The sequence below is a fragment of the Procambarus clarkii genome, chromosome 45 (assembly GCF_040958095.1).
Source record: "Procambarus clarkii isolate CNS0578487 chromosome 45, FALCON_Pclarkii_2.0, whole genome shotgun sequence".
NCBI lineage: Eukaryota > Metazoa > Arthropoda > Malacostraca > Decapoda > Cambaridae > Procambarus > Procambarus clarkii.
In genome coordinates, this window is record NC_091194.1 from 1313500 (window position 1) to 1320430 (window position 6931).

Genomic DNA, 6931 nt, shown 5'->3' on the forward strand with positions numbered 1-6931 from the left:
TTAACCCAAAATTTCGCTACTTTCGCAACTTTTTTCGCTACTTTCGGTACTTTTTAGCCCAAAATTTCGCTACTTTTTAGGCCAAAATTTCGCTACTTTCGCTACTTTTTAGCCCAAAATTTCGCTACTTTTTAGCCCAAAATTTCGCTACTTTTAGCCCAAAATTTCGCTACTTTTTAGCCCAAAATTTCGATACTTTCGCTACTTTTTAGCCCAAAATTCCGCTACTTTTTAGCCCAAAATTTCGCTACTTTTGCTACTTTTCAGCCCAAAATTTCGCTACTTTCGCTACTTTTTAGCCCAAAATTTCGCTACTTTTGCTACTTTTTAGCCCAAAATTTCGCTACTTTTTTTGCTACTTTCGGTACTTTTTAGCCCAAAATTTCGCTACTTTCGCTACTTTTTTAGCTCTTTTTGCTACTTTTTAGCCCAAAATTTCGGTACTTTTTTCGCTACTTTTTGCCCAAAATTGGGCTACTTTCGCTACTATTTTAGCTCAAAATTGGGCTACTTTCGCTACTTTTTAGCCCAAAATTGGGCTACTTTCGCTACTTTTTAGCCCAAAATTTCGCTACTTTTTAGCCCAAAATTTCGCTACTTTTTATCCCAAAATTTCGCAACTTTTTAGCCCAAAATTTCGCTACTTTCGGTACTTTTTAGCCCAAAATTTCGCTACTTTCGCTACTTTTTAGCCCATAATTTCGCTATTTTTTTCGCTACTTTTTAGCAAAAAATTTTGCTACTTTCGCTACTTTTTAGCCCAAAATTTTGCTACTTTTGCTACTTTTTAGCCCAAAATTTCGCTACTTTCGCAACTTTTTTCGGTACTTTTTAGCCCAAAATTTCGCTACTTTCGCTACTTTTTAGGCCAAAATTTCGCTACTTTTTAGTTCAAAATTTCGCTACTTTTGCTACTTTTTAGCCCAAAATTTTGCTACTTTTGCTACTTTTTAGCCCAAAATTTCGCTACTTTTTAGCCCAAAATTTCGCTACTTTTAGCCCAAAATTTTGCTACTTTTTAGCCCAAAATTTCGCTACTTTCGCTACTTTTTAGCCCAAAATTTCGCTACTTTTTAGCCCTACTTTCGCTACTTTTTAGCCCAAAATTGGGCTACTTTCGCTACTTTTTAGCCCAAAATTTCGCTACTTTCGCTACTTTTTAGCCCAAAATTTCGCTACTTTTTATCCCAAAATTTCGCTACTTCTTTCGCTACTTTTTAGCCCAAAATTTCGCTACTTTTGCTACTTTTTAGCCCAAAATTTCGCTACTTTCGCTACTTTTTAGCCCAAAATTTCGCTACTTTTTTTGCTACTTTTTAGCCCAAAATTTCGCTACTTTTAGCCCAAAATTTCGCTACTTTTTAGCCCAAAATTTCGCTACTTTTGCTACTTTTTAGCCCAAAATTTCGCTACTTTCGGTACTTTTTAGCCCAAAATTTCGCTACTTTCGCTACTTTTTAGCCCAAAATTTCGCTACTTTTTAGCAAAAAATTTTGCTACTTTCGCTACTTTTTAGCCCAAATTTTCGCTACTTTTTAGCCCAAAATTTCGCTACTTTTGCAACTTTTTAGCCCAAAATTTTGCTACTTTCGCAACTTTTTTCGGTACTTTTTAGCCCAAAATTTCGCTACTTTCGCTACTTTTTAGCCAAAAATTTCGCTACTTTCGCTACTTTTTAGCCCAAAATTTCACTACTTTTTTCGCTACTTTCGCTACTTTTTAGCCCAAAATTTCGCTACTTTTTAGCCCAAAATTTCGCTACTTTCGTTACTTTTTCGCTACTTTTGCTACTTTTTAGCCCAAAATTTCGCTACTTTCGCTACTTTTTAGCCCAAAATTTCGCTACTTTCGCTACTTTTTAGCTTAAAATTTCGCTACTTTTAGCCCAAAATTTCGCTACTTTTTAGCCAAAAATTCGCTACTTTCGCTATTTTTTAGCCCAATATTTCGCTACTTTTAGCCCAAAATTTCGCTACTTTTTAGCCCAAAATTTTGCTACTTTCGCTACTTTTTAGCCCAAAATTTCGCTGCTTTCGCTACTTTTTAGCCCAAAATTTCGCTACTTTTGCTACTTTTTAGCCCAAAATTTCGCTACTTTTTTGCTACTTTCGGTACTTTTTAGCCCAAAATTTCGCTACTTTTTTAGCTCTTTTTGCTACTTTTTAGCCCAAAATTTCGCTACTTTTTGCCCAAAATTGGGCTACTTTTGCTACTTTTTTAGCTCAAAATTGGGCTACTTTCGCTACTTTTTAGCCCAAAATTGGGCTACTTTCGCTACTTTTTAGCCCAAAATTTCGCTACTTTTGCTTCTTTTGCTTTTTCGCACGTTTTTTGGCCGCTAGCGGCGAAATTCGCACGTTTTTTGGCCGCTAGCAGCGAAATTCGCACGATTTTTGGCCGCTAGGGGCGAAAATCGTCGATTTTTGGCCGCTAGCGGCAAAAATAGCACGATTTTTGGCCGCTAGCGGCAAAAATAGCACGATTTTTGGCCGCTAGCGGCAAAAATAGCACGATTTTTGGCCGCTAGCGGGAAAAATTGCGCGGTTTTTGGCCGCTAGCGGCGAAAATCGGTCGATTTTTGGCAGGTAGCGGCAAAAATCGCGCGTTTTTTTGCCGGTAGCGACGAAAATCGACCGATTTTTTGCCGCTAGCGGCGAAATTCGCACGATGTTTGGCCGCTAGCGGCGAAATTCGCACGATTTTTGGCCGCTAAGGGCGAAAATCGCCAGTTTTTTGCCGCTAGCGGCAAAAATAGCCCGATTTTTGGCCGCTAGCGGCAAAAATTGCGCGGTTTTTGGCCGCTAGCGGCGAAAATCGCGCGGTTTTTGGCCACTAGCGGCGAAAATCGCGCGACTTTTGCCCGCTAGCTGCGAAAATCGCACGGTTTTTGGCCGCTAGCGGCGAAATTCGCACGATTTTTGCCCGCCAGCTGCGAAAATCGCACGGTTTTTGGCCGGTATCGGCGAAAATCGCGCGATTTTGGCCGGTAGCGGCGAAATTCGCACGATTTTGGGCGGCTAGCGGCGAAATTCGCACGATTTTTGGCCGCTAGCAGCGAAATTCGCACGATTTTTGGCCGCTAGGGGTGAAAATCGTCGATTTTTGGCCGCTAGCGGCAAAAATAGCCCGATTTTTGGCCGCTAGCGGCAAAAATCGCGCGATTTTTGACCGGTAGCGGCGAAAATCGCGCAATTTTGGCCGGTAGCGGCGAAGTTCGCACGATTTTTGGCCGCTAGCGGCGAAATTCGCACGATTTTTGGCCGGTAGCAGCGAAATTCGCACGATTTTTGGCCGCTAGGGGCGAAAATCGCCGATTTTTGGTCGCTAGCGGCAAAAATAGCCCGATTTTTGGCCGCTAGCGGCGAAAATTGCGCGGTTTTTGGCCGCTAGCGGCGAAAATTGCGCGGTTTTTGGCCGCTAGCGGCGAAAATCGCACGGTTTTTGGCCGGTAGCGGCGTAAATCGTGCGATTTTTGCTCGCCAGCTGCGAAAATCGCATGGTTTTTGGCCGCTAGCGGCGAAAATCGCGCGGTTTTGGCCGCTAGCGGCGAAATTCGCACGATTTTTGCCCGCCAGCTGCGAAAATCGAACGGTTTTTGGCCGCTAGCGGCGAAAATCGCGCGGTTTTTGGCCGGTAGCGGCGAAAATCGCGCTATTTTTGGCCGGTAGCGGGGAAAATCGCGATTTTTGCCCGCCAGCTGCGAAAATCGCATGGTTTTTGGCCGGTAGCGGCGAAAATCGCGCAGTTTTTGGCCGGTAGCGGCGAAAATTGCGCTATTTTTGCCCGCCAGCTGGAAATATCGCATGGTTTTTGGCCGCTAGCGGCAAAAGTCGCGCGGTTTTTTGGCCGGTAGCGGCAAAAATCGCGCTATTTTTGCCCGCCAGCTGCGAAAATCGCATGGTTTTTGCGCAAAATAGCGCGGTTTTCGGCCGTTAGCGGCAAAAATCGCCCGATTTTTGGCCACTAGCGGCGAAAATCGCACGGTTTTCGGCCGATAGCGGCGAAAATCGCGCTATTTTTGGCCGGAAGCGGCGAAAACCGCTATTTTTGCCTGCCAGCTGGAAATATCGCATGGTTTTTGGCCGCTAGCGGCAAAAGTCGCGCGGTTTTTGGCCGGTAGCGGCAAAAATCGCGCTATTTTTGCCCGCCAGCTGCGAAAATCGTATGGTTGTTGCGCAAAATAGCGCGATTTTCGGCCGTTAGCGGCAAAAATCGCCCGATTTTTGGCCGCTAGCGGTGAAAATCGCGATTTTTGCCCGCCAGCTGCGAAAATCGCATGGTTTTTGGCCAGTAGTGGCGAAAATCGCGCAGTTTTTGGCCGGTAGCGGCGAAAATCGCGCTATTTTTGGCCAGTAGCGGCGAAAATCGTGATTTTTGCCCGCCAGCTGCGAAAATCGCATAGTTTTTGGCCGCTAGCGGCGAAAATCGCGCGGTTTTTGACCGGTAGCGGCGAAAATAGCGCTATTTTTGCCCGCCAGCTGCAAAAATCGCATAGTTTTTGGCCGCTAGCGGCGAAAATCGCGCCATTTTTGCCCGCCAGCTGCGAAAATCGCATGGTTTTTGGCCACTAGCGGCGAAAATCGCGCGATTTTTAGCTGGTAGCGGCGAAAATCACGCTATTTTTGGCCGCTAGCGGCAAAAATCGCGCGATTTTTGGCTGGTAGCGGCGAAAATCACGCGGTTTTCGGCCGTTAGCGGCAAAAATCGCCCGATTTTTGGCCGCTAGCGGCGAAAATCGCACGGTTTTTGGCCGTTACCGGTGAAAATCGTTCTATTTTTGGCCGGTAGCGGCGAAAATCGCGATTTTTCCCCGCCAGCTGCAAAAATCGCATGGTTTTTGGCCCCTAGCGGCGAAAATCGCGCAATTTTTGGCCGCTAGCGGCGAGAATCGCACGGTTTTTGCCCGCCAGCTGCGAAAATCGCATGGTTTTTGGCCGCTAGCGGCGAAAATCGCGCGATTTTTGGCCGGTAGAGGCGAAAATCGCGATTATTGCCCGCCAGCTGTGAAAATCGCATGGTTTTTGGCCGCTAGCGGCAAAAATCGCGCGGTTTTTGGCCGGTAGCGGCGAAAATCGCGCTATTTTTGGAAGTTAGCGGCGAAAATCGCGATTTTTGCCCGCCAGCTGCGAAAATCGCATGGTTTTTTGCGCAAAATAGCGCGGTTTTCGGCCGTTAGCGGCAAAAATCGCCCGATTTTTGGGTGCTAGCGGCGAAAATCGCGCGATTTTTGCCCGCCAGCTGCAAAAATCGCATGGTTTTTGGCCGCTAGCGGCGAAAATTGCGCAATTTTTGGCCGCTAGCGGCGAAATTCGCACGATTTTTGGCCGCTAGCGGCGAAATTTGCACGATTTTTGGCCGCTAGCGGCGAAATTTGCACGGATTTTTGGCCGCTAGCGGCAAATATCGCCCCATTTTTGGCCGCTAGCGTCGAAAATAGCCCGTTTTTTAGCCGCTAGCGGCGAAAATCGGTCGATTTTTGGCAGGTAGCGGCGAAATTCGCGCTATTTTTGCCCGCAAGCTGCAAAAATCGCATAGTTTCTGGCCGCTAGCGGCTTAAATCGCGCGATTTTTGGCTAGTAGCGGCTTAAATCACGCGATTTTTCCCGCCAGCTGTGAAAATCGCACGGTTTTTGGCCGCTATCGGCGAAAATCACGCGGTTTTTGGCCGGGAGCGGCGAAGATTGCGCTATTTTTGCCCGCCAGCTGCAAAAATCGCATAGTTTCTGGCCGCTAGCGGCGAAAATCGTGCGATTTTTGGCAGCGAGCTTCAAAATTCGCACGATTTTTGGCTGCTAGCGGCGAAATTTGCACGATTTTTGGCCGCTAGCGGTGAAAATAGCCCCTTTTTAGGCCGCTAGCGGCGAAAATCGGTCGATTTTTGGCAGGTAGCGGCGAAATTCGCGCGATTTTTGCCCGCCACCTGCAAAAATCGCATGGTTTCTGGCCGCTAGCGTCGAAAATGGCACGGTTTTCGGACGCTAGCGGCGAAATTCGCGCGATTTTTGGCCGCTAGCGGCGAAATTCGCACGATTTTTGCCCGCTAGCGGCGGAAATCGCGCGATTTTTGGCCGCTAGCGGCGAAATTCGCACGATTTTTGGCCGCTAGCGGCGAAATTTGCACGATTTTTGGCCGCTAGCTTTGAAAATAACCCCTTTTTTGGCCGCTAGCGGCGAAAATCGCGCAATTTTTGGCAGGTAGCAGTGAAATTCGCGTGGTTTTTCCCCGCCAGCTGCGAAAATCGCATGGTTTTTGGCCGCTAGCGGCGAAAATCGCATAGTTACTTGCCGCTAGCGGCGAAATTCGCACGATTTTTGGCCGTTACCGGCGAAAATCGCGATTTTTGCCCGCCAGCTGCAAAAATCGCATGGTTTTTGGCCGCTAGCGGCGAAAATCGCGCGGTTTTTGGCCGGTAGCGGCGAAAATCGCGCGATTTTTGCCCGCCAGCTGCAAAAATCGCATGGTTTCTGGCCGCTAGCGTCGAAAAAAGCGCGGTTTTCGGCCGCTAGCGGCGAAAATCGCGATTTTTGCCCGCCAGCTGCGAAAATCGCATGGAGTTTGCGCAAAATAGTGCGGTTTTCGGCCGGTAGCGGCAAAAATCGCCCGATTTTTGGCTGCTAGCGGCGAAAATCGCACGGTTTTTGGCCGCTATTTGCGAAAATCGCGCTATTTTTGGCCGGTAGCGGCGAAAATCGCGATTTTTGCCCGCCAGCTGCAAAAATCGCATGGTTTTTGGCCGCTAGCGGCGAAAATCGCGCGGTTTTTGGCCGGTAGCGGCGAAAATCGCGATTTTTGCCCGCCAGCTGCGAAAATCGCATGGTTTTTGCGCAAAATAGCGCGGTTTTCGGCCGTTAGCGGCAAAAATCGCCCGACTTTTGGCCGCTAGTGGCGAAAATCGCACGGTTTTTGGCCGCTAGCGGCGAAAATAGCCCG